Genomic DNA, 25,576 nt, shown 5'->3' on the forward strand with positions numbered 1-25,576 from the left:
GTTTTACACTAAATAAAATGCAAACACTTTAAGAGTGAAAAAATGCTTAAGAACTTAAAGATTAAACCAATTTTTCAGACGTCTGGAGAGATCTTCTTTTTTTCCATCAGCAAAATTTAAAAGCTGTGAGATCTAATATCTGGACCACAAAGGGTGTGGTCTACCACAGTCCCTATTTCTAATACTCCAGAAGACATTAAACTGTGATTCCACACATTCTTGATGAGTGATGGGTAAATTGTTGCTTGTTGTTTGTATAAAGATATTTTTTAAAAATATGGCATTGGACTTAAACATGGGTGGAAATTAAGCGATTGTGTGAAATTGTGCCTTTATGAAACCATTCCTGGAGATGTGTGGTGAGAATCAGTGAGAACAAAGAGGATTTTATACACTGAGGATTGAAGGACACCAGAGGCAGCAGACTGTAGTGATTAAACTAAGAATTCAGAAGTCAGATTGCCTGGAGTTGAGTCCTGGACAAACTACTTCAGCTTCCTGTGTCTACGAATCTCTCAGCTGTAAAGTGGTATTCATAATAATATGCACCCCTGCTGATTGTTGTGGGAATTTAAGTGAATGAGTATGTGCGAGTGTCCTGAAAGAGTGCCTAGCATGGTGTAAGCACTGTTAATATGTGCTGTGATTAATGGGAAGAAGTTACTTAGTACATGAAAGAAGCTCACAGAACTACAGATGAAGTTATTTTGTGAGAAGCCCTCTCCACAAAGGTTTTTAGGTTCCCTAAGATGTTTTCCCCATGTTTAGAATGAAAGACCTCATAGGCTTAGCCCTCATGTGGACTGGTTCCATATAGCCTTCTGGATCCTTGATCAACTTTGATGTTCCAGCTTTACCTAATCAATATTTTTCCTTAATTTTATCAGTGTGAGGACTAATAAATTTTTTGAATCTTTGGTATAAAAATTATAATGTTCTTACAATGGAATTTTATGCAGCCATGAAGAAGACCGAAATGTTATCATTCGCTGGTAAATGGATGGAATTGGAGAACATCATTCTGAGTGAGGTTAGCCTGGCCCAAAAGACCAAAAATCGTATGTTCTCCCTCATATGTGGACATTAGATCAAGGGCAAACACAACAAGGGGATTGGACTTTGAGCACATGATAAAAGTGAGAACACACAAAGGAGGGGTGAGGATAGGTAAGACACCTAAAAAATTAGCTAGCATTTGTTGCCCTTAACGCAGAGAAACTAAATCAGATACCTTAAAAGCAACTGAGGCCAATAGGAAAAGGGGACCAGGAACTAGAGAAAAGGTGAGATCAAAAAGAATTAACCTAGAAGGTAACACACACGCACAGTAAATTAATGTGAGTCAACTCCCTGTATAGCTATTCTTATCTCAACCAGCAAAAACCCTGTTCCTTCCTATTATGGCTTATACTCTCTCTACAACAAAATTAGAAATAAGGGCAAAATAGTTTCAGCTGGGTATTGAGGGGATAGGGGGGAGAGGGAGAGGGAGAGGGCGGAGTGGGTGGTAAGGGAGGGGGTGAGGGCAGGGGGGAGAAATGACCCAAGCCTTGTATGCACATATGAATAATAAAAAAAAAAGATAAAATCCAATATGCCTGAGGAGGCTGCTTGCAGAAACTGGCTCTGCACTGCCTGGATGTTGCTGATCCACCTCTATTTTCATACTGGAGCCACCCTAGCTTCCTTTCAAGTCCTCAAATGGGTCAGTTCCTCTCTCTCAAGGCCTTGGGTGCTGTTCCCTCTGCCTGCAAGCTTGTTTGCTTTCCTTTGCTTGTCTACACTGAGAAGCCCTGAGCTGCAGGCTAAATGAGTTCCTCCGACAGTGTGCAGGCCTTACATAACCGTGTGGGACACTCACAACTGTACCAAAGCACTGTGTGGATGACTTATATGAGTGCTAGATCCAAGCTCTGTGAGAACAGACACAGGATCTGCCTTGTCCACACCGAGTTTTGAGTATAGAACTTGGCATGGGAGCCTGACACTTATGAGGAACTCAGCAAACACTTGCTGAATTACTTTCTTTTTAAGGGGAAGACAGAAAAGTTAAACAACAAAATTATTACAAGGCCTAAGCAGTCAACTTATAGGTTTTAATAATAAATTAATGTGTGTCTTTACATAGAAAGGAAATAAGGTAACAAGCCAGGCCCATCTTCAAATGATTACAGCTTAAGCCTAATCATGAAGGACTGTCACATGCCTTCCCACGCAACCACAAGAACACCAGAGTGGAGGCACCTCAAAGGAGAGGTTCTCATGCATTCTGTAGCTCCCGCTTTTCCACCCTGTTTTGCCCACATTCAATAAATGTATCTTAAATGGACTTAATTGCAAGTCACATTATATAGTAATTATAACAAATCCACCACCTTCTCTCCTGACTTACACTTAAAAATAAATTTGTGTTACTAGTAAAAAAAAAAAATCATAATATTCTTGAAATGTTCTGTGTTGCTGACAAATTCTTGACTAGAAATTAACAGTGCTCCGCTGCAGGCTGAAACAGTTTTTCAGTGAAAAACACAAGTTCACAGTCACTGACTTAAAGTGAACTAGCAGTTAATCTAGGAGAAAAAAAATAAGCCCTTGGCAGCAAAAATTACTTTTCAGCATACCTGTGTAGAATTGTGTTTAGGCTACAAATATTTCTCAAAACTATTAGCTGATGGATGTGGAAAGGTGCACCCGCAAAATTTAAAGAAGCTTGGGCCTGTGCTGAAGGCCTCTTTGGGTGAGTCATCATGTTTGCATGGTGCATCTGTTACAGTGTAAGAGGGAAGCATATGTGCAACTGTTAGCTCATTTCCAAAGTGCCTTATCAGTGAGCAGATGGATGGCAAGAGCCTGAACACAAAGAAAAAGGGAATTCTCTAGAGCTTAAATGGCAGTGGTGAAGCAAGGAGGTGGACATAACTCCCTACCCTGCCCTGTGCATTCATAGTGTTTGGTGCCACTCATCACCGTCTCAGCGGACATGTACAGATGTCTAAAACAGAATGTGGCTGCTCCATTTGGAAGGGTGAGGGCATGAAGACTGAGAGAAGATAAGAATCTTAGTCAGGATCACACATAGTAAGTGGCAGAGCCAGGATTAATTATGTGAATAATTATATTATAATTATGATACTGATGCAGCTCCTGAATGTGTAAGTTGAATGGAACTCAACCTAGTGCCTCTAAAAGCTAATTAAGGACAGGAATGACTTTTGCATCAATATTAATTCCATTTTTAGCAATATGTGTTAAATATAGCCAAAGACACGCTGTTTGTGGAGAAGAATACTAATCCATATTTCTACAATTATGCCTATGTCAGGTGAGGGCCTAAGGTAAACAGCTGATACCTCCTGTCACTAGGTCTTAAATTCTAAGAACCATGGATACGCAATAAGCATCCCAGCTAGGTCCAGAGTTTGTTTCTTAGGACTTACATGTTCACATACTATGTCATAGAAATAAGAATGCTGTTTCTCTCTTTTGGTTTTTGTTTTTGACCTTCTGGAAAGGACACCAGGGAGTCACAGGCCCGACTTACTAAATGTTTACCCAGGCCAAAGCTGGTTGCTGTCTCACATTCAAGTGTTGTTGTGGTGTAACATAAGTATTAGCGCTTTATGGGGAGCTATTCCTCAGTACATTTTGATTGTCACATATTAAGAGCATTAGTTTTTAAATAAATGATTCCAGGTTAAGCTTTGGTGTCTTAAATACAGGGTGAGGATATAGGGAAAATATGAACTCTGTTTCTCCTATTACACTGTAGTCTCGCAACAGTCACCATAGAATATTTCACCTCTGGTCACTAAGATGTTTATGGGAATTTCTCCATACCAGGAATAAATTCTCTGGTGGTGCCAGCTAGATGTCCTCTTATCATATCCCACAGGTGAGGGCTCAGTAGTGAGACTGTCCCGCACTTCAGATGCCACTCCCAAGTTCCTGGTTGTCACCTATGCTTCTGACTGACAGACTATAAATTCGAGTTCCCTTTACCCCCTTCTTGGTTCAGTCAATTAGTTGAAGTGACTCATAGAAGTCAAGCAAGTACACTTACTGAGTTTTTACAAATGCAGGTGAGTATCCAGATGGAAGAGATGCAATAAGGTTATGTGTGGGAGCATGGAGCTTTGATGCCATCTCTGGACATCCAAGGAACCCCCAGGAACCTTCCCACGTTCAGTTATCTGGAAGTTCTCGGAACCCTGCCTTCTGGGGAAGGGTGTTTGTGGAGGAAGCTTTGTTTCAGAGACATGATTGATGAAACCATTGGCCATTGGTGATCGACTTATCCCTCGACTCCCTCTGTCCCCAGCAGTTTTTGGGGTAGAAGGGACTGAAAAGTCCCACTCTCTAATCCTGCTGTGGTCTTCCAGTGATTAGCCCCCCATTCTGAAGCTCATAGGAACTGTCAGCCACCAGCCAACTCATTAGTATTTAAAAAGACATCGCTTTGGAGAGTCTTAAGGATTTTCGGAGTTGTATGCTAGGAAATAAGATGAAGACCAAATACATAGTTCACTGTATCTTATAGGAGTTAAATATACTAATAAATATTTGATTTGGGGAGGGAGTTTAAGTATTTTGACAATACTGAGGGACACCATGATAAATACACATGCTTTTAACTCTGCTTTCAGGGAGATTAGGTCAACAGAGTAAAACTTTGAGATGATTTTGGGACTGGCAAGACCGAGGTGATCCTGAAAAACTTCTGCCCTTTTTCTTTAGAAGATCTGATTTTATTCGGTCTGTTCTTATGAGGAATAAACTTTGGGTATTTTCTTTTTTTACCAGTAGCAGAATGAAAACAAAATTAGAGGTAATTACTTTGTTATTTAGGTAAAATTCACATAGCATAAAATTAACCGTTTTAAAGTAAGCAATTCAGCAGTAATTAGTATTTCACTGTGTTGTGCAACACTACCTCCATCTAGTTCTAGAACATTGTCATCACCCCAAAATAAAAACCTGTACTCATTAAGCAGTTATGGGGCCCTTTTCCCTCTTCCAGCCTCTGGCAATCACTGGTTTGCTTTCTCTGGATTTACCTGTTCTGATTATTTCATATAAATGGAATCATTGTATTTATCTTTTCAAAGAATCAACTTTTTGTTTCATTGAGGTTGTATGGTTTTTTTTTTTTTTTTTTGGTTTCTGCTTCATTTATTTCAGTGCTTATTTTTATTATCTCTTTACTTTTAGTTTTAGTTTGTTTTTGTTTTTCTAGTAGTTTGAGATGCAGCATTAGGTTGTGTGAGAGCTTTCTGTGTTTATTCATGGCTATAAACTTTCCTCTTACCACTGCCTTTGCTGTATCACTTAGGTTCTGGTAGGTTGTACTTTCATTTTCATTAAATTCCAGGAAGTTTTTTTATTTCCTCCCTTGTTTCTTCAGTGACCCATTGGTCACAGAGCAATGTGTTGTTCAATCCCTAGGATTTTTGAGTATTTTCTGCTGTTTCATTTGTTGTTGAGTTCTAATTTTATTCTGTTGTGGTCAGACAGTATGCAGGGGGTTATTTTAATTTTCTTATATTTGTCAAGACTTGCTTTGTTACCGAAAGTATGATCTATTTTGGAGAAAGTTCCATGGGCTGCTGAGAAGAACATATATTGTGCTGTTGCAGGATGGAATACTTTGTAGATGTCTGTCAGGTCCATTTGATCTATGATGTCGTTCAATTATAAAGTTTCTTAATTTTTCATCTGGATGACCTTTCATTTGTAATAGTGAAGTATTGAGGTATCCCACTATCACTGTGTTAGGGGTCTGTCTGTGTTTTTAAGTCCATTAATGTATGCTTAATGAAGTTGGGTGCACAACATTGGGCACATATAAATTAACAATTATTATTTCCTCTTGATGTATTGCTCCTTTTATTAGTATGAAGTGACCTTCCTTGTCTCTTCTGACTAATTCAGATTTGAAGTGTAATTTTTCTGAATATAAGTATAGCTACTCTTGCCTGTTTTTTGGGGACCATTTGCTTGGTAAATCTTTTTCTACCCTTTTACCTTAAGTCAATGTTTGTTTCTATCTGTGAGATAGGTTTCTTATAAACAACACATTTTCAGGTCTTTTGACTGGGAAGTTGAGGCCATTAACATTCAGCGTTAGTATTGAGAAGTATGTGTGATTCCTACCATTTAGTTGCTTTTGTTGTGTAAGGGTTTGTGTGTGTGCAGTTAAGTCTGTGCTATTCTCTAATTACTTGTCTGCTCTTCTCTTGAGAGTTAATAATTGCTATCCTTTCATGACTATATTTATTTTCATATTCTGTGTGTAGGATTTCTTTGAGTACCTTATGGGGTGCTGGTTTAGTGGTCATGTATTGTTTTAGTTTCTGTTTATCATGGAAAATTTTTATTTCTTCTTCAATTATGAATGATAGTTTTGTGGAATAGAGTATTTTGGTTTGAAATTGTTTTCTTTCAGTGCTTGAAATACTTCTCTTTGTGCCCTTCTTGCTTTTAAGGTTTCTGTTGGCAAATCCACTGTTATTTTGATAGGTTTACCTTTATATGTTATTTGATTTTTCTCTTTTACAGCCTTCAATATTCTTTCCTTGTTCTCTGTGCTTATTATTTTAACTATGATATGCTGTGGGATGGTTCTATTTTTGTCATGTCTGTTTAGTGTCCTAGAGGCTTCCTAAACCTGGACAGGCATTACTTTTTTGAGATTTGGGAAGGTTTCTGCTATTATTTTGTTGATTATGTTTCCTATACCTTTGCCTTGCACCTCTTCTCCTTCTTCATTACCCATGATTCACAGGTTTAGGCTTTTGATGGAGTCACAGAGTTCTTGCATATTCATTTCACAATGCTTCAGTCTTTTCTCTATGTATTCTTCGTTTTTTCTTTAATATTTATTTTGTCTTCAAGCCTTGAAATTCTGTCTTCTGCTTGCTGGAGTGACTTTCAACTGTATTTTTTATCTGACTTGGGAACTTTTTTTTGTTTCCAGGATTTCTTTTGATTCTTTCTTTGGTACTTTCCATATCTTTGTCATGATCCTCTTTCACATGTTATACTGCTTTCTTTATTTCATCTATCTATGTTTTTAAAAAAATAACTTCCTTGGATTCATTTTGGAGTTTGTTGAAATCTTCTTTGAGTTCATTTAGTTGTTTTTCTTGAGTTTTTTGTGTTCTTTTGGAATTCATCGAGTTGTTTTTGTATGTCCTCTTTAACCTCCTCTTTAAACTCATTGAACATTCTTACCATCATTTTCAGACTTCAACAATTGAGGATTAATCCTCTTTGTTATCCACCAAATCCTCTATTGTTAATCTTTTGAAGAGTCATATTCTATTCCCTTTTTCTATTCTCCATGATTCTGTTTTGAGATTTGCTCAAGTGTTGTTGATTTGGGGGCTTTGACCACCTGTTATCTTTCCTTTGACTTAATTTTTTTTTTATATAAGAGCACAGTGGTTTTACTGATGACAGAAGAAAACTTTTTCTTTTACTTGTAAAAGGTTTTTGCTTTAAGTCAGTATTTTTTCCCATTGTTTGTGTGGGTTGCATTTGTCCCCTAAAATCTGCTTTTTCTTTCTTCAAATAATAATATTCATGATGGCTGCATCTTGCTATGAAGGGGAAGCAGAAGGTCTATCAATAGTTTTGACCAGGATGTTTCAATCAGCAGTTCTTTCTTCACAAGGAATCTTCTCTGGTTTCTAGCCCAGGGAGGTTGATAGAAATGCTTGGTTGGCCTAGTGGATCATCTTGGTTGGCCATTGCCTCATCTGCGGAACTCAAGAGTTTGGTTGTAGGTGCCTTCTTCATCCCATACCTCTGTTTGAATAGGCTTGATATTGTTTAGTAGCACCTCTTCATAGTTTTTATAATCAATTAATTTAACAACTGCTGTCATACCAGAAGAGTGGAGGGCTTCAACTTCTGCTCAGTAAAACTTGTTGTCTTTCCAAAAAGTGCAAAGCATTCATCTCCAGGTTTCCACATTTTTGTATCGCAGTAGATGACTCTAGCACTTTTTCTGGCTTAATTTGTTCAGACTTTCTTTTGGGCCCATTATTGTAAAATATTTTTATCATCATAGGTTATAGCTGTGGCAGGTCCTGCTGATTTAATTGGTCCTGCTTGTCTTCCTGTCAGTGGCATTCTGTCTCTCTATTGGGAACACCAATGAAACTAACTTTGGACAGGATTCTGGTAGTCATTATTTATATTAAAAGGATTTTCAATTTTTACACTACTGAAAGCTTCATTATTCATTGTTCATGATTTCCTGTCATAAAAATGATTAGGGTTACCTGTTTGGATTTCTCTTTCCCCACGTTTCTGATTATTATAATGTATGGATTCTTGAGGAAGTGGATTTTCTTTTGCCTCTCCCTATGATGGATCTTTTCCTGATCTGCTTTGCATAGAGTTATCTCTTTTTTTTGTGCTGATAACCTAGAAGATAGGAAGTCTCTTTAGTTCTGTCGTATCTAGAATAGGGTCTGTTACCCTTGATTCTCTCTTGAGCCCATACTAAAGGTCCTGGAGATGTACTTGGTCTTTTAGCACTTCTATGTCTCAGTAATCCACTGCCTTCTAAAACTGACTTTAAGTTTTGTGTGTCTCTTTGAAAATGAGGAGGGTTTTCATTTCTTGGTTGCCTGGTATAATTTTGAGGAAGATGTCTTGGTTGATTATTATCTTTTACTCCATTTTGTTCGCTGTTTGACATAGTGCTGTCCCTGTGATGAAAGTGTTGTAGCTGTGACTTAGATTCTTTGACATTCAAAGTCCCCACTTTAGATTTCAAGAAATCAAATAGTGTGCTTGGTGTTGAAGGTCTTGCATTTCCCAGGTCTTCTTCATCTTCAGATCTTCCTCAACCCCTGCCTTTTCCTCTACCTCTTGGAGGAGGACCCATGACAAGTTTCTGCTTATTGCTGTTGAGGAGTACGTTCAATGCTGCTTCTAAGTTGTTGCCATTATCCATGAGAGCTTTCCTGGATGCTTCCTTACTGAAGCCCATTTCTATTATGTGCTTCAGTGCCTTCTCATCAACCAGTTTTCTATAGACACCTTCATGTTTCCCCTCTGATTTGGATGACTTTTCTTTCTGTAAAACTCCCTACTTCAGTTACCAACAGAACCCATATTGAGATAACTTCTGGTACCACCCCCACCTCCTCCATATGTCTTAGTTTCTTTGCTCTTTGCAGCTTCTGCAATAGCAGCAGTCCTTTGCTTTTCAAATTTATCATTGTCATTTGTAGGTTTGACAGGCATTGTAACTTGCAATGTCTTTCTTCGATCAAGTTCTCTGCCATTGACTTGTACTTGAGGTACACACTTCTGTCCAAAAGGCACAAAAGGAGGTGGTCCACCTTCAGTTCCAATATTGCTTCTATTGTGTTTTGATAAGCTTCTTTGTAATTCCCATTTGTCAATAAGGTGTTCCACTTCACCGCCAATAACTGTGGTGTTAGTCATTCAAGAGCAGGAATCCATTTTTTATGTCAGCCATCCCTGAGAGCTTAACTTTAGTTCCAGGTGGTATATTTAGGCTTATTTTTGACATAGAACTAAATTCTATTGCTGTGCAACTTATATAACCATCAGTCATCTGCAAATGCAGCATCCTCGGTGCAGCCTGGGATTCTTCATTATCCTATATGCAGCAACATTGTGAATTTTCAGAATATGTAAAACACATGGACCTTGGAGCTTTTCTATCTTTCCACCATTGATAGGAATTTCTTGCTAATTGTTCTCAGATATTGAGAGCAATCAGGATGATGTCATTTACATTGACTTTGTCAGGAGAACTTGTGCAAGCTTCAGTGCCTTCATCTGAAAGATACCAACCTGCCTGGGACAACACTGCACCTGAGACCTCAGCCATTGTAGCATCCCATTTGATTTAATTTCTGTGCTCTGGATAGTATCGTTGTTAGCTAGGTTGTTGTATTTTTTTCTTCATTTACCTGGATGTATAACTTAGCAATAACAAATTAATAGATTCAGTGCCAAACCAGTTATTTATCTAGTATATAAAACCCTTGGTAGTATTATCTACAAACAGGTGGATTTGGAGAAATAAAATTTGTTTGCATAGAAATTAAAATTTAGGTAATAAGAATGATGGGGATAGGAGATGAGGAGGGGAGTTGGGGGGAGGGGAGAAAAGGTGTGAGGTATGGGGGCTCTGGGGTAATAGTGCCCAATGTGTGTAAAAGTGTAGTCTAGTTGTTGTGGAGGAGGGTGTTATTTTTGGGGATTACAGAGGGATAGAAAGGATGGGAGTAATGTGCAAAGTTGATGTACTAGATCATTCAGTGAATGGTTAGTGTGGAGGAGCTAGGGACAGTGGGGGAAAATAAGGGGGAGGAGAGGAGGATAAGGAGAGAAAAGGAAGAAAAAATTTTAAAAATGTTGGGGGAGAAAAAAGAACAGAAAAGGGCTCAGCCAAATGAAAATTTCAACAGAATGGAAAAAAAGAGATAAGTGAAATATATATATGTGTACACACACACACACACACCATCCAAATTTTTTCCTTGTTGTGGAGAGAAGTGGTTTTCTTCTGTGTTCAATGAGTGCACTGGGCACTCCCCTCTGATTTCTAACCCATAGTTTTTAGACTGTCATCCTCATTCCTGGTGCTATCCTTTTAGAAAAGGGTTTTCTCTGAGTCCCTGCCCCTCCTTAGGATTGGTACGTGGTTTGTGGGTTCCACTCAGGATGCTTAAATCCAGGCTCCTCTTGGGAGGGGTGGGAAGAAAGGGTTAGCTTGTTTGGCATACAAGGGTTTGAACTCAGGGCCTCACGCTTACTAGACAGGTGCTCTACCATTTGAGCCACTCCACCAGTCCTAGGGTCAGCTTGTTTGAGTAGGCAGGTTTTCCAAAGTGGTCCCATGACATGCTGATGAATGAACAGTAGCCAGCCCCTCCTGCCCACTGGGCAAGCCTAGGTGCTGGAGTTGAGCTGTTTTGTCAAAAGCGCTTGTCTGGGAAAGCAGTTAGTTTGAGCTGACTACTAGCTTCTCCAAGGTTGGAATGCGTTACTTCCCTTAAGCTGTGCAGGGCTAAGCCACCACAAGACTCTTATCAGCCCCAACACTTTGTATAGGTACCTGTCCCCCACCAGGCAGGGTGAGAGATTTCACTGTATTTTTTAGGCCAGCTGCTTTGTCCTGAAGTGGTGTAATTAATATCCACAAGCTGAACTCGACTGTGTGGTTTCCTCCAGGACAGAAGATGCAGCAAGCTCATTTGAATGGGTTCTAGTTGTCTTTTGGTGGTATTGGAGGTCAGTGTCTGGGGTCACAAGTGCCAGTCAGAGGTTTGGTGTCCATGATTCTTGGTAGGTCCAGGACAACCCAGGCACCTTCAGAACTAATCCTGCAGCCCTCCACAATGATTTTTCGCTCTTTGGAGAGAGGGAAAAAAAAGAAACCACTCCCCAGCAGCCTGGCAGTATGTTGGCTGGCAGCCATAGTGCTTGGTCATCTGGATCTGTTTTGCACTATAAAAAGCTAATATAGAGATTAGTCATTGTACATTTGGTCTGCCTGTATATTGGCAATATCTTACTTTGGTGGAGTAGGCAGGTTTCCCAACTGTTGCTTATGAGAATTCAGTGTTCTAGGGTCTATCAGCAATCCACCAATTTGGACTCTCTCCTTTCAGCACTTTAAAATATCTTATTCCATTGCTTTCTTTCCTCCATGGTTTCTGATGAGAAATTGGCAGTTAGCTTTATTGAAGATCCCTTGTATATAATGTCTCTTTCTTTTTTCTTGCTGTCTTCAAGATTCTTTCTTTGTCTTTGGCATTTGGGTTTGACTAGAATGTGCCTCCGTGTAGATCTTACTGAGTTTCTCCTACTTGTTGAGCTGCGTGGATGTACATTCATGTTTGTTATTAACTTTGGGATTTCCAGCCATTATTTCTTCAAATATTCTTTCTGTTCATTAATCTCTCTCTTTTCCTTCTGAAAGTCCCATATGCATGTTTGTTTGCTTAATGGTGTCCTATGGATTTTTAAAGCTATTTTTCTCCTTCTCAGTCTGTATAATTTCAGTTATCCTATCTTTACATTTGCTGACTTGCTTCTGTCTGCTCAGATCAGCTATTAATTCCCTTAGTAAATTTCTCATTTCAGGTATTATACTATTCAATCCTAAAATTTCTATTTGGCTCTGTTTTATAATTCTGTCTCTTTACTGATACTATCTTTTCTATGTTAATTTCCTGTGCTTCTTTGTTTCCTTTAGGTCTTTGGGCATGTTTAACGCAGTCTGCTAAGTCCAGTATTTATGTTTCCTGATGAGTGATCGCTGCCATTTTTTTTTCTGTAAATAGTTATGTGAATGTGAATGCTTGCATATTTTTGGTATACCTTGTATTTTTTCCCCTGCTTTTGTAAACTATTTATTTAGGCTATTATTATGCGGTAATGTTATAACCAGATCTCCCCCTCCCAGGATTTATTGTTGTTGACTGTTCAGAGCTGCCATTTGCTTAGTAATTTTCTAAATTCTTTTTATAAAATCGTTACTGAACTCTCCATTCTGTTGATTTGTGGTTCCTGCAGTCTCTTTTCTGTTATCTCACTGGTCTGCCAGTGACAAAGATTTCCTCAAATGTCTGGAGCCAAACAAAACAAAACAAAGTCAAAATTTCTCCCACTCTTTGCAGCTTAGCTCAGGGCTGGGTCACTCCTTCAGTGCTGTACTTGGCCACATATAACTCTGTTTCGTCTTCATATCCTTCTGTGTAGAGTGAACAGAGCCACCAGAGGGGCAAACCTAGGTCTTCTCAGGTCTTTTCTATGCACGTGTCATATCTTGTACTCTATCTAACATGGTATATATGGTGCCCATTCCCAGCCTTTGTTCCCCAGGAAACTTCTTCCTTAGGCTTCTTGCCATACTTCTGGGTCTGTCTGCTGCCATCCACTGTCCAAGGCAGGCACAGATAGTATCTTAAAATCCTTCAACACATGCCTCTAGCACCCAGAAAGGCACTCATTCAACACAGGCAAGCAGGAATAAAACAAAGGGAGACATGCACCAGATCCTCAGGTATCTGTCAGACATGTCAGGATCCGCAATGCAGTACATAGAGAATAAGTTTTATATTACTCTTGGTACCAGTAAGCCACACTGGCAGTGCAAGCCACCCCCGTGCTAGAAGTGGGGAGCAGTGGTAAATAAGAGAAAATGCTACTGTGTCTTCTAACCCAATTTTAGCCTTTTTTCTTCATTGGGCTCTCCTTGTAAGCATAGGTGTTCATTAGATCTCAGAGTTCCGAGGATGTTAATTGTGTCCGTATTTGTGTGATTCATGGTTGCTTTAGTAGAGGAACAAATTGAGTGCCTTCTCCATCTTTTTTTTGTGATGTCACTTGGTAATTAGTTTTTTTCATTCATTCAGAGCATTTACTGAGCACCTAATATGTGCAAGATTTGGTTTTAGGCATTGTGAATAAAACAGTAAGTAAAAAAAAGCAAAATCCTCTTGTAAGAGATTGTAGCAGGGTGACAGAGTACATACATGATAGCTTTTACTGAAACATGCAGTTACTTAAGCAGCTTTTAGAAGCTGGGGCTGTTTTCTAGCCTGGAAAATCAGGTGTTCTCAGCAGCTGCTTGCCTCACTGTCCAGGCCACAGGGCTGGATAGAGTCTGGGAGGCAGCCTTCTTGTCTCCCCTCTTGCAGAAGGCTTCATGGTGGCTTTCCTTGGCATTCTGCCTGCACTGTCACTTTGGCTTTGGGCTTCTCAGTGTTCTACCCTTTGTGCTATCGGTCAGTGTTCTAGTTCACATCAGGTTTTTAAAGCACTGGGTACTTTTTAAATGAAGCCTCAACTTCTGGGACTCACCTTCATGACTCCCCTTAGTCCTGGTGGGCCTACTTTTGCAGCTTTATTTCCCACCAATCTCTATTATTTCCTTGCTGTTCCTACTAAGCTACCCATTGTTCATAATGTAGAACCAGAGGGGTCCTCATTCTGTTTTCCTCCACTCCAGTCTCCTCTCCTTATTATGTCATTCTGTCGATATTTCACCTGGTCCTCAAAATCTGGCCTCCATCTTAGGTATTTCAGTTGTGGGAGTTAAGAAGGGGAAACACCCTGATTTGATCATTGCACAGTGTATAAGTGCGTCAGAACATTACAGTTTGTGCGGTTTTAATTGTAAGAGGAAGCTACAACTTTTTAAAAGTCCTTACCACTTTACTATGATTTTGAGTCTTAGTACTGCAGTCACTTTTGATATATTCCTTGTCTCTTAGTTTAAGATATAGGAGGATAGCATACATTGGTTCATTTTTGCATTCTCTGAATTTTTTGGCACAGAGCCTTACTGTATTAAATGTTTGCTAATGTTTGTCAAGTAAATGAGTATTTAAGTTTGGCTACATACAGTGGACATGTTGTTTGCCATTTTTCAGATGATCATTTTACCATTTTTTTGGCTGGCTATTTTTGCTAACACAAATATGATTTTAAATGTGAATGCATTTGTGGAGTCTGGCTGGGAGGGCCCTTAGCTAGGTTTCCTTTGGCTTCTTAGGAGAAGACATTTCTTAGAGGATGTTCTCACTGATGCCTTACTTAGAAACTTGCCAGTTTCTTTATATCCATCTGTACACTTATGCATTGCTTTGTCCAAAGGTTTTGCCAGGAGTTACAACATGACTGTTGTGCAACTCTCAATGGACCACTGACACTAAATGTTTGGTACACACATGGACCCAGGGTCCTGGTTCCTCACCTGTGTCAGTTTTGGCAAGTCTGTTTACTTCATTTCCAGTGAGCAGTTCTGCTCAGTATTTTATCTCAGCTGTGCTTATACTCAGGCGTGCAGAAAGCAGGTACCCAGGGGAGAGCATCCTAGTCGCAGAATCCTCCTTGACTAGGTAACAACTTGGAATCAGTGTCTGTTTCTTGTGTTCCTCCTTGGCTGCCTCTTCATAGGCTTTTGTCTTGTTTGAAGAGCTCAGGTTTTCTGGAGGGGTAATACACGATGCCCATGGACACTCTGAATCCATTTCAACTTGTCCTTCCAAGAGACCAGAGAAGGTATTGTAGGCCTTTTGTTTTTTCAGCCTGCAGCATCATCAACTTTTCTCTAAGATATTGGCTACTTCATGGTATCACCTCCATGGATGATTATGTTGGTAGACTCTATTTCTTTTAGGGTGAAATTATTCCTTTCTAACACATTGGGTAAGAGGAGTTCAGTTCCAAACTTTAAGGAACTGAACTCCTCTTTCCCTAAAAAAAAAAAAACAGGGCACTTACATTTCCTGCTTTCCAATCTTCTAATTTAGACTTCTGTTTATTTTCTTCATTCTCTAAATTCTTTGGCCAATAGTATTTCTGCAATAAAGATGATTTGACTTTAGGACAGTGTTAAAGCCTATTTGATAGGTCCCAGTCTTGTCTTATTTTCAGTTAATATATGCTATCCAATTTGCCTTGCATATGATAGCTATTAAATCATTTTCCCAGGAGTCTTATGTAAGACTAGGAGAGGAAGACGGAGGCATTTACAGAGTATGAGTGAGTAAGCATGAGTGGTTTGGGAGACTGGGAGACTTGGGAGACATGAATAACATAAAGCATTGGTGAACAAGAAGGAAGGAGCAATTTAGGGACAAACATCTTTGTTCAGCTAGTAATGTTTATGGTCAGGAGTTCTGAATATTATTTCTACAGCTTTCTTCTTCAGAAGAAAATATGGATAAAAATTAGATTGAAGAAATCACAGGATTCTCCAGTTTATGGAGACTCTCCATTCAACCCTGGCCTCTCTCCTACCAGTCTGGAAGAGAGGATAGGGCTGGAGGGATGGAATGCTTTCGTCTCTACCTCTTGTTCCTGTGGCTTTCAGATTGTGCTGTTAGCAGAGTTTTGTAGAAATTATGCTAGTGAATACTGATGAACTTCTAAAAAGCCATGTGGATTCTATTTGATTCTTGTTTAACTTCACAGAGATTCTGGATAGGTTACAAGAAGATTGCCTTGATGGGCAAATGATACCAATTGGTGTAGCTATAAAGTGAAGCCTGATTTCTATATACCACACAGGAAATTGGGCCTCCTTATTCCAATCCTATCCTGTATAATACTGATGTAATTATAAGAGTAGAAGTCAAACGTATTTTAACAAATATGATACTGAAAATCATACCACTTTACCTTAATTTTATAATATTTTACAAACTTGCATTCGTTCGTCCCACTGTACCCTACTTTATTCTTCTTCTAAGCTTGCTATTTCACATCCTAGACATAGACCTGCTAGTAATCTTCCATATATCTCCCCAATACAGCTATTGGTGAATAGGTACAATAGTTTAGGCTGATAAAGGATTATTTACAGCAATTGTAGAGGAAGGGAAGGAGGAAGGAGGGAGAGAGGAATACAGGGAGGGAGGAAGGGAGGGGGAAGGAAAGAAGAAAGGAAAGGAGAAAGGGAGAGAGAAAGGAAGGAATTTAACTAATTTATAAAAAGAATCCAGTGATTCAAAAGGTAAATTTATAATCTTAATTTTTTTTGTGTGGTCCTAGTTATTCTTGGTTTCACATAGTGATAGAACTGAAAATTATAAGGGAAATAAGTGAAAGATGATACAAAATACTGGTAGGAGTTAAGTAGTCCACCCATATGCTGCTTTGTCATCATCAGGGCAAACTGTTAAACAAGCTATTTTTCATGTCTCAGCAGAGGAACCACAGCTGCACAGTTGTGATTATGGAATCCTGTTTGGTCTTGGCTCCTCCATGGCTATATCCTGACATAATCATGAGACTTAGGAATCGTCTAGGAATTTTCATTTCATGGTGTTGCTGTCTTAAGCTAAAACCTAGCCATGCAAAGTTTGTCATTTTTTGGCCCAGTGTAACATTTCTGTGATCAAAGAAGTTGTCAAAACTATTGGCCCTTTTCTGGTTGGTGTAAATAAGTTCATCCTGGCTGTGGCATCTTTCCAGACTCCTCTTGAGAGTCCAGCTGTGTGTCCCCTAGTAAGTAAATCTGTTGAACAAGGATGTGTGCACTCTCTTAGCTCCTTTTTTTCTTTTCAATCATGTGTGGGAGTAAATACTCAAATTAGGTCTTTTTATAAATTGTGCTTCCTAAAATAGTACATTATTTCTATCCTAGTAAGCTTTAGGCTCCCAAATCAGGTATTTAGGTCTCTGGAATTTGCTAAGGTAAGCTGGCCTGTAGTGTCTCTGATGACTGACTGTCCCATCCTTTAATGCAGAAAGTTGGTGTGGTTCCTGTGAGGACTGTCCTCTCACTACCTCTCTGAGTAGGTGGTGTGTTTATCACTTTACAGTCCCTGCAACAAACTAATTCCTCCTTTGTCCAAAGAATATATAATTCCCACCAGACTTGGACAGCTAAACAATATTGAACCTTCCTGCCAAAGTGTGTTCTTGGGAACATGCTCCCTGTCTCCAAATCCTTAACAGTCCATTTAGTTCCATTTCTTGACCATCAAAAAGAGTGAAACTTGAGTAATTTTCCAAAACTGTAATCTGACTAGTAGTAAATAGCGTAGAATCAGGGCTGGTAGTGAAGTGAGAAGTTGCTTGTAGGATTAAATTATTCCCTACTTGCCTCTAGAAGATCATTTTACTGGTGAGCCTTTGGACATATCAGGTTCACTGGACATATTTCTAAGTAGTTTGAGAGCAAACTGCAGTTGTCAAATGAACACAAGGCAGACATAGAAGGCCCCTCCCCCGCTGCTTTCTTTGTTTTCAGGAGAGCTTTCTAGAAACAAATGAGTGTAATCCTGCTTTTTCTCATTCCCCTCTTCTCTAAATTCTAATTCCTCACTTGAGTGTACTGTCAGATTGTTAGCATTCAGTTTTGTAAAGGTGAACAGATGAAGCAGACATAGTGGAGCCTTGAGGCCTTAGCAAAACAGAAATTTTGAAATTGCAGCAACGTCTCGTCTATAGTGCCAGCTTTGTTCCTAGGATTTGCATCAAGTGACCTGTAATGCCAGGTGTTGGGTGGGAGCTGTGTTGGATTGGGTTGGGGCCACTGCACAGCAGTTGTCGATCTTTAAGTACTTAAAAATGTCTAGCATTCTTCCTTTCCAGGAGGCATCCTGTGCTTGCATGTTTATGGTATTAAAATGGAGCCTGGTTAATAGAGGAGTGGCTGAACAAGGCAGGCAGAAGCCAGTTGGACTGGGGGAGAGCAGAGCCTTGGGGAAATACCTGTGGTTGTTTTCAGATGCTTGTGACTATATGGAAGTTGTAAACCATACCCAGTAGTTTTTTCATTTAAATCATTTGGGACCTGTGATGACAGTCTTTTCTCGTCTATATCTTCTGTGATTTTGAAAGAATGTGAAATCATTCTACTGTAAGTGGGAAAGGCTCTGAAAGAAGAATATCATGTAAACATGTGGAAGACCTGGAATTTCCTTCTGTTGTGATGAGTGCATTTCAGAGAGCACATGTGTCAGGAGGAGTATTAGATGTGCTCTCCTGGGCTCTGCTGGTATCACGCCTTGGATAAGCTTGCCTCCGATATGCAGACCTGGATGTTGTTGATGGAGTGATAGAGAGGGCTTGGCATCACAAAAAATAGCATTTAAAGTAAAATACTTGATTAGTCCTTTCTCTCTTTGATTCATATTATATAAATCAGCTTACTATAATTAAATATAAATAAATTATACAGTCATCCCAGTATCCTCAGAGGATTGGTTCCGGGAGCCTCCTGGATACCAAAATCTATAGATGCTCAAGTCTTTCTTTAAAAAATGGTGTAGTATTTGCATAAAACCTACAAAACATCCTCCCTTATACTTTTAAAATCACCTCTAGTGATATAGCAGTGTAAATGCTATATAGTTACTATGCTGTATTATTTAAGGATAATGACAAGAAAAAAATCTGTGCACATTCAGTACAGATACATTTTTTTCTATTACTTTTGATCTGAAGTGGAACTTGAGGATACAAACCTATGGCTGCCAAGGACTGAGTGTGTGTGTGTGTGTGTGTGTGTGTGTGTGTGTGTGTGTGTGTGTGTGTGTGTGTATTACCAACTATATGTGTGTGTCTATATGTATTTATAAGAAATTACTGGGTTTATTATTGATACATGTAAAAATCAGCAATGCCCTGCAGAATAAGTATTCTGACAGGTAGATAGTGGTTATGAGTAAATGACTAGAGTGATGGTATAGATCAGAGAATTGGAACTTCAAATTCTAACTTGCCGGTATAAGTGTAGATGTCTTTGAATGTCCCTGAAATTCTCAGGTATTTGATGAAGGTTGAGCTAGATTGTTCTTTCCAGGTCTGGCTTAGATATTTCTACATTTGCTGTACTTCATAGCTTATCCCCTGAGTTGAGATGCACTGGGAAGGTACAGATCTTTTTGAGAGGCCAGGTATGATGGGCACATACCTGTAACACCAATATTGAGGAGGCTCAGACAGGAGGATCCTGAGTTCAAGGGGAGGCTGAGTTCAAGGGAAGACTCTTTCTCAAAACAAAACACCGTATTTAAAAAAACAACAACAAAACCAAATGCTTGCATGAGGAGGGATATAGTAAAGAAATAACCAAATAATTTCCGGTTCTGTGCAGAAATGTAAGGTCTGATTGAATTCACAGACCACACATAAACCTGCCTCAGGATGTTCTAGTCATTGTCTGGCATAGTTTCATTTTATGTGAATATGTCATACCTTTTTAGCTCTACTAGCCTCAACATGCTTCACTGGGAATCTATGGTTTTATGTGTGCCTAAGTAAAAAATTAATTGAGTTTTGCCAGAAAGGGTCCTCTTTTCTTTCTTTTTTTTCTATGGTGCTGGGGTTTGAACTCAGGGCCTCAGGTTTGCTAGGCAGGCACGCTGCTGGTTGAGCCACTCCACCAGCAAGTTTTTCCAAAATGGAAAAGAAAAGATTGAGAACATATGAAGTGATTACCTTACATTGTGTATACTCCTTCTGGAAACTTAAGTGTTTCTGTGTTTTCCTGGGTGAAAGTCTAAACATATTAGTGATGTCAAAATCTCTGGATGGTAGATTTATTCAATAAGAAACTCCCAGTTTGACAAGTTAAGACTCCCAAACAGAAAGTGTCTTGTATTCTGCAGTCTTGTTCTTTTGATATTATTTAGGAGATATCCTACACCCTTTTTTTTCCCTAGTATCTTGGTGATAGGGGAGAGTGATATTTTTTCTTCTCCTTTCCAGAGAAAGGAAAGTGTCCAGATCACTGTCAGGCACTCTTGCCAGGTTTCTCTTGCTGCTTCCCTACTGTGCTGTCTTCATCCTCCTGGATCAGAGTCACCTATCTAAAGCTCTTCCATTGTTGTACCAACCAGTCTAGAGCTCTACAGCCTGCTACAGTCCTTCCTAGCCACATGTAGCTACCTTAAAGTTAAATTAACATTTTAGTTCCTTGATTGTATCACCTGCACTTCAGGTGTTCAAAACCACATGTGGACAGTGCAGATCATTCCCATCACCACAGAAAGTTCTACTGGACAGAAGTTGTCTAGAACCATAATGACTTCATTTTTTAAGACATTGAAGTGAACTCTCTAGCCTGGCATCCAAGCCCCTCAGATTGTGGCATTGTCCAGATTGAATATGCAGCAAGATTTCAAGGGGGATGTGGAAGGTGGTCAGGAAAATCTGTGGTAGTGGGAGACATTCACTTCCTTTCTGAAGAGTAAATGGTGCTCCAGCAGACAGAAGGTGGTAGAACGTGGTTCTAGGAAAGTGTGTGAGTATGAAGATACAGAAAATGGCGTCTTATGAAGTGTAAGTTGGATGAAGGGCAACAAAGACAGGTGGCCTGAATTTTCTGTTAGGGATTGAGACAGGTGTCTTCTCATGGTCTTCAGCTTGGGTCTGAAATCAAATACATGCAATCTCCCTGTCCTCAAAATAGAGCATGAAAGAATGATTTAGTAACTTCAGAGAAGATGAGAACTAGGGTGTGAGTGGAGAGTGGACTTCAGAGGGAAGACAGATGATGATGTAGTCACAGCTCAGCACTGTGATGAACTGGTACAAATAAGAGAAATGAGGAATGGTGGGAGGGAGACAGAGAGATGGTACTATAGAGGTCATGAGGCAAGCAGTGTCTTTAGAGAAAGCCCAGTTTCAATGATGTAAAGAATTTAAGAAGGCATTTAAGAAGTTTAAGTAAATGGGAGATACTCATGCTGTATCAGGGCTCCCCCTGGATACAGTGAATAGCATAATAGAAGCATAGGCATTTTTTTATGGTAAGAACTTTGCTTTCAACTTTCTTTTTAAATTAGTTTTATTATGTTTTTGAATTAACATACATTAATAATACTAGGGGTTTCATTGTGTAATTCCATACATGCATACAGTGTATCCTGAACAAGTTCGCCTCTCCATTATATTTCTATTCCTCTCCTTCGTCCTCTTCCTTTTTCCAAACAGTGTTTGGTTGGTGAGTTTCATTATGCTGTCTTCGTGTGTGTGTGTGTGTGTGTGTGTGTGTGTGTGGTTGTTAGCATACCTTCATAGTATCCTTTAGCTTTCAAGTTTCCCTGAAGCACCTGTAAAGCACAGATGATTCATAGGTTCTACCAAACATTTGTTTGCTGTTGGGGGGCATTGTGTTCATCAAGCTGAATAGTTGTGGAAGCTGGTACTGAACAGATTTCTGTGCCTTGGGTAGGAATTTCAGCAACAGAACTAAGGAGGCAGAGAGCATGCTGGGACATAAGTTGGAAGTTCTTAGTGATTGGGCTGGAAGCAGGAGGAGGATGTGACCAGGAGCACTGGTGAGTTTATTGAAGATGAAAGTCCTACTGAGGAGCTGTGAGTTGGTTAAATTACCTGGATCCAAGATGCCAAATTCAAGTCTGCTTGTTCAGCTGCTCACACTGTCTTGCTGGCCTGGCTCTGGCCTGAGAGCAGTGTTAATGGGAGGGCAGCTTCTGAGGCAAGAGGGCAGGGTTGGTGGAGCTGAGCAGAGAGCTGTCTCCCAGGTGGTAGCACATTTAATGCAGAGCCTTGGTGAATGAGATAATTCTTTGGGAATACAATGTTGGCAGTAGTGTGGCTGTGGAGCTCTGCATTTGATATCAGATCTGATCTACTGAATTGTAGCTCTGGTGCTAACTTTCTCTGTGACCTGGGACAAGTCACTTATAACCTGCAAGCCTGTTATTTCTATCAGTTACTGCAGGCTGATGAGGGAATCCAAAGTGATGCATGTCAGAGCATTTAATAATATGTATCATGCTGTGAAATGCTGTTCATATTCCTGACACACTCTCAGTGCTTGGAGAATAGGGAGTAATCTTGTGCACCATAGAACCATGAAATAAGTCCAGTTCCTCTAGCACACAGTGAGTACTCCTAAATATTTTTTGTAATGAATGAGTGAATGAACAAATGATTGTTCTGAAACAAGGCAGTCATTATGATGGAAGATCAGCAGAAGACTGGGTCAAGGTGACATTAAGATGAAACCACTGACATTGTTAATGTCTTTTCTCTTTTGATGATCTATAGAGAATGTGAGTTGAGACCATAAATTGTCAACCATAGGTTAAAAAAATTCATGACAGGAAGTCAGGGGATTAGGATTGCACTAATATCCATGAAGTCCAGGGTGATAGATAGGTCAAACTGAGAAAACCTTGGTTATAGGGAGAGTCATCAGTGACTTAGGGAGCAAAACACATTTTATTTTATTTTATTTATTTTTTTTGATATGCAAAAGTCTTTACTTGTCTAATGTCTTAAAACACACCCATGATCAAAACCTTGTAAATGTAAAAACACCACAAAGTTGTTATTTGAAACAAATACTTTCAACCTCCTATAAAAATTTTCCACGTAGTAGAATCCTATAAATACAAGTTATATGCACTGCTTGAATCAAAGTAACTTATTTAGAATGTACCAGAAATTATACAATCTGAAAGAAGTATCGTACAAGTTATAAGCATATTTTGTTTATCTGTGGCTCATTCTTAATTAGATCTCTGTACTGCATATTCCTATTTTTCACTTTTCAAAATAAATGTCAAGGTGACATAATTTCTAAGGTTTGCTTAAGCAATAAGAAGTGAGTTTAATATTTTGTGTCCTTTTAAACCAAGATAAATAATAAAGTTTTTCTCCTTTCACTTTTTTTTCATTTTTCTTTTATTATTCATATGTGCATACAAGGCTTGGTTCATTTCTCCCCCCTGCCCCCACCCCCTCCCTTACCACCCACTCCACCCCCTCCCGCTCCCCCCCCTCAATACCCAGCAGAAACTATTTTGCCCTTATCTCTAATTTTGTTGTAGAGAGAGTATAAGCAATAATAGGAAGGAACAAGGGGTTTTGCTGGTTGAGATAAGGATAGCTATACAGGGCATTGACTCACATTGATTTCCTGTGCGTGGGTGTTACCTTCTAGGTTAATTCTTTTTGATCTAACCTTTTCTCTAGTTCCTGGTCCCCTTTTCCTATTGGCCTCAGTTGCTTTAAGGTATCTGCTTTAGTTTCTCTGCATTAAGGGCAACAAATGCTAGCTAGTTTTTTAGGTGTCTTACCTATCCTCACCCCTTCCTTGTGTGCTCTCGCTTTTATCATGTGCTCATAGTCCAATCCCCTTGTTGTGTTTGCCCTTGATCTAATGTCCACATATGAGGGAGAACATACGATTTTTGGTCTTTGGGGCCAGGCTAACCTCACTCAGAATGATGTTCTCCAATTCCATCCATTTACCAGTGAATGATAACATTTCGTTCTTCTTCATGGCTGCATAAAATTCCATTGTGTATAGATACCACATTTTCTTAATCCATTCGTCAGTGCTGGGGCATCTTGGCTGTTTCCATAACTTGGCTATTGTGAATAGTGCCGCAATAAACATGGATGTGCAGGTGCCTCTGGAGTAACAGTCTTTTGGGTATATCCCCAAGAGGCAAAACACATTTTAAAAGCAAGGTGAGGGTGTTGAAGGGAGCAGAAGTGAAGGGAGTGAGAAATTTCATGCTGTAGGCTCTTGTGTTTGATCACGCTAATTGTGTGGCTTTTAGGGGTTGAATTGATTGTGTCCCCAAAAAGATATGTTGAATTCCTAATCCGCACTAACTTTAGGGTGTAACCTCTGTTATTGCAGATTAGTTAAAATGAGTTCCTGCTGGAAAGGGATGAGCTTTTAATCCAATGACTGGTGTCCTTATCAAAGAGAAGGGGTACACACAGGGGTGGGGGGAAATTGTGATGTGATAACCACATGATGATATGCAGGGAGTGGAGTTAGCTGAAGCTGCACACTAAGGAGTTGGTGGCAAATCATTTGAAATGGAGTTGGGGCTTGAGATGGTTCTCTCCTTCATATTTCATAGGGAGTACAACCTTGCTGACTCCTTGAACTACTTTCAGTCCCAAGATCTGTGAAAGAATGATATTCTAATGCTTTAAACTACCTAGTATGTAGTTATAGTAGTCCTGACAAACCACTAGCGTGGTTGTAGGGAAGAGGAAATGAAGGTCATGGAGACCAAAGTGGTATGAGTCATTGATGGGAGTCTTGGAGAACAATAGAGAGATGGAGGAGAGAAACCAGGGAGAGTTCTGGAGGTTGTGTGCTGACTGGTCATTTCCTCAGAGGGCACTCTGCATCTCAGTATCTATGAAAATAAAGTGAGAAGTTTGCACCCTTGTCATGAAAGTGTCTTCTGCACTCACAGTTTAATTCATCTTGGTGGACCATACCTGTTAGTTCCTGACATTTGAATTTAGATTACACTAGTGGTTGGAGGAATTTCCAAACAGGTCTGTGCATCTACATAGGGCTGAGGTATTCAGGTTGAATTAGTCCAAGAGCCTCCCACTCTCTACCCTAATTCTCATAGCAGACAGTTCAATCAGCCAATATACCACTGGACGTTTTTCTGAAGAGAGGGAAACCATTAGTATTAAAGTGATTAATTCCTTTTGCAAGGTCCCCCAGGAAAACTGGAAATTCTATTTTGACTTCCTGGGGAAAAGTCTCTGAAGACTAGGGGATTATTTGGGAAAATATAGAAAAATCTGTGTCCAAGAAGCCAGACTGGACACTATTGAGGATGTTGGGAGCAGTCCAGTGACTGGCACAGTTTGTTGCATTTGTTTCCCAGGGCTTTAGACAGTGTGGACATGATGAAAATGAGTGTCTCTACTTTGTTATCCTGGAGCTCCTGCCCTGCAGAATGAATTGAGGATTGATACTAACATTTTAGAAGAGTTTCCTCACATTGTGTACTATCATGAGTGAGCTATGTCAGAAACATAGACAGACACACTGTGTCTTTCTATTATGTCAGAATGTATTGAATAACATTAACTTCACAAGCTTCATCAATTTTGTTGACTTTAATTGGCCAGGTACTACAGAGTTCATTTGATAGTGGCTACACAGGTTCTTTATTCCAATCTTAGTTATTGATATTAACTCTCAGATCACACATTACACTTCGCACAATAATGTATATACAGGTTAAAGAATGGCCAAGAAAAGGCTAAAGAGGTTTCAGAGTCCATAGGGGCTGTACCAAAGGTATAGAGGTGA

At 39.5% G+C, this 25,576-nt stretch overlaps 1 protein-coding gene and 1 pseudogene across 9 annotated transcripts in view; one reads left to right on the plus strand and one right to left on the minus strand.

Moving 5' to 3' along the window:
* Positions 1-25,576, plus strand: part of LOC109685508 (phospholipid-transporting ATPase IB) — a 583,492-nt gene that overhangs the window by 239,006 nt on the left and 318,910 nt on the right. The gene's annotated exons all lie outside the window — the stretch shown is intronic.
* LOC109685503 (tudor domain-containing protein 3 pseudogene) lies at positions 7,580-9,874 on the minus strand (annotated as a pseudogene).

The sequence above is a fragment of the Castor canadensis genome, chromosome 10, assembly GCF_047511655.1.
Source record: "Castor canadensis chromosome 10, mCasCan1.hap1v2, whole genome shotgun sequence".
Classification (NCBI taxonomy): Eukaryota; Metazoa; Chordata; class Mammalia; order Rodentia; family Castoridae; genus Castor; species Castor canadensis.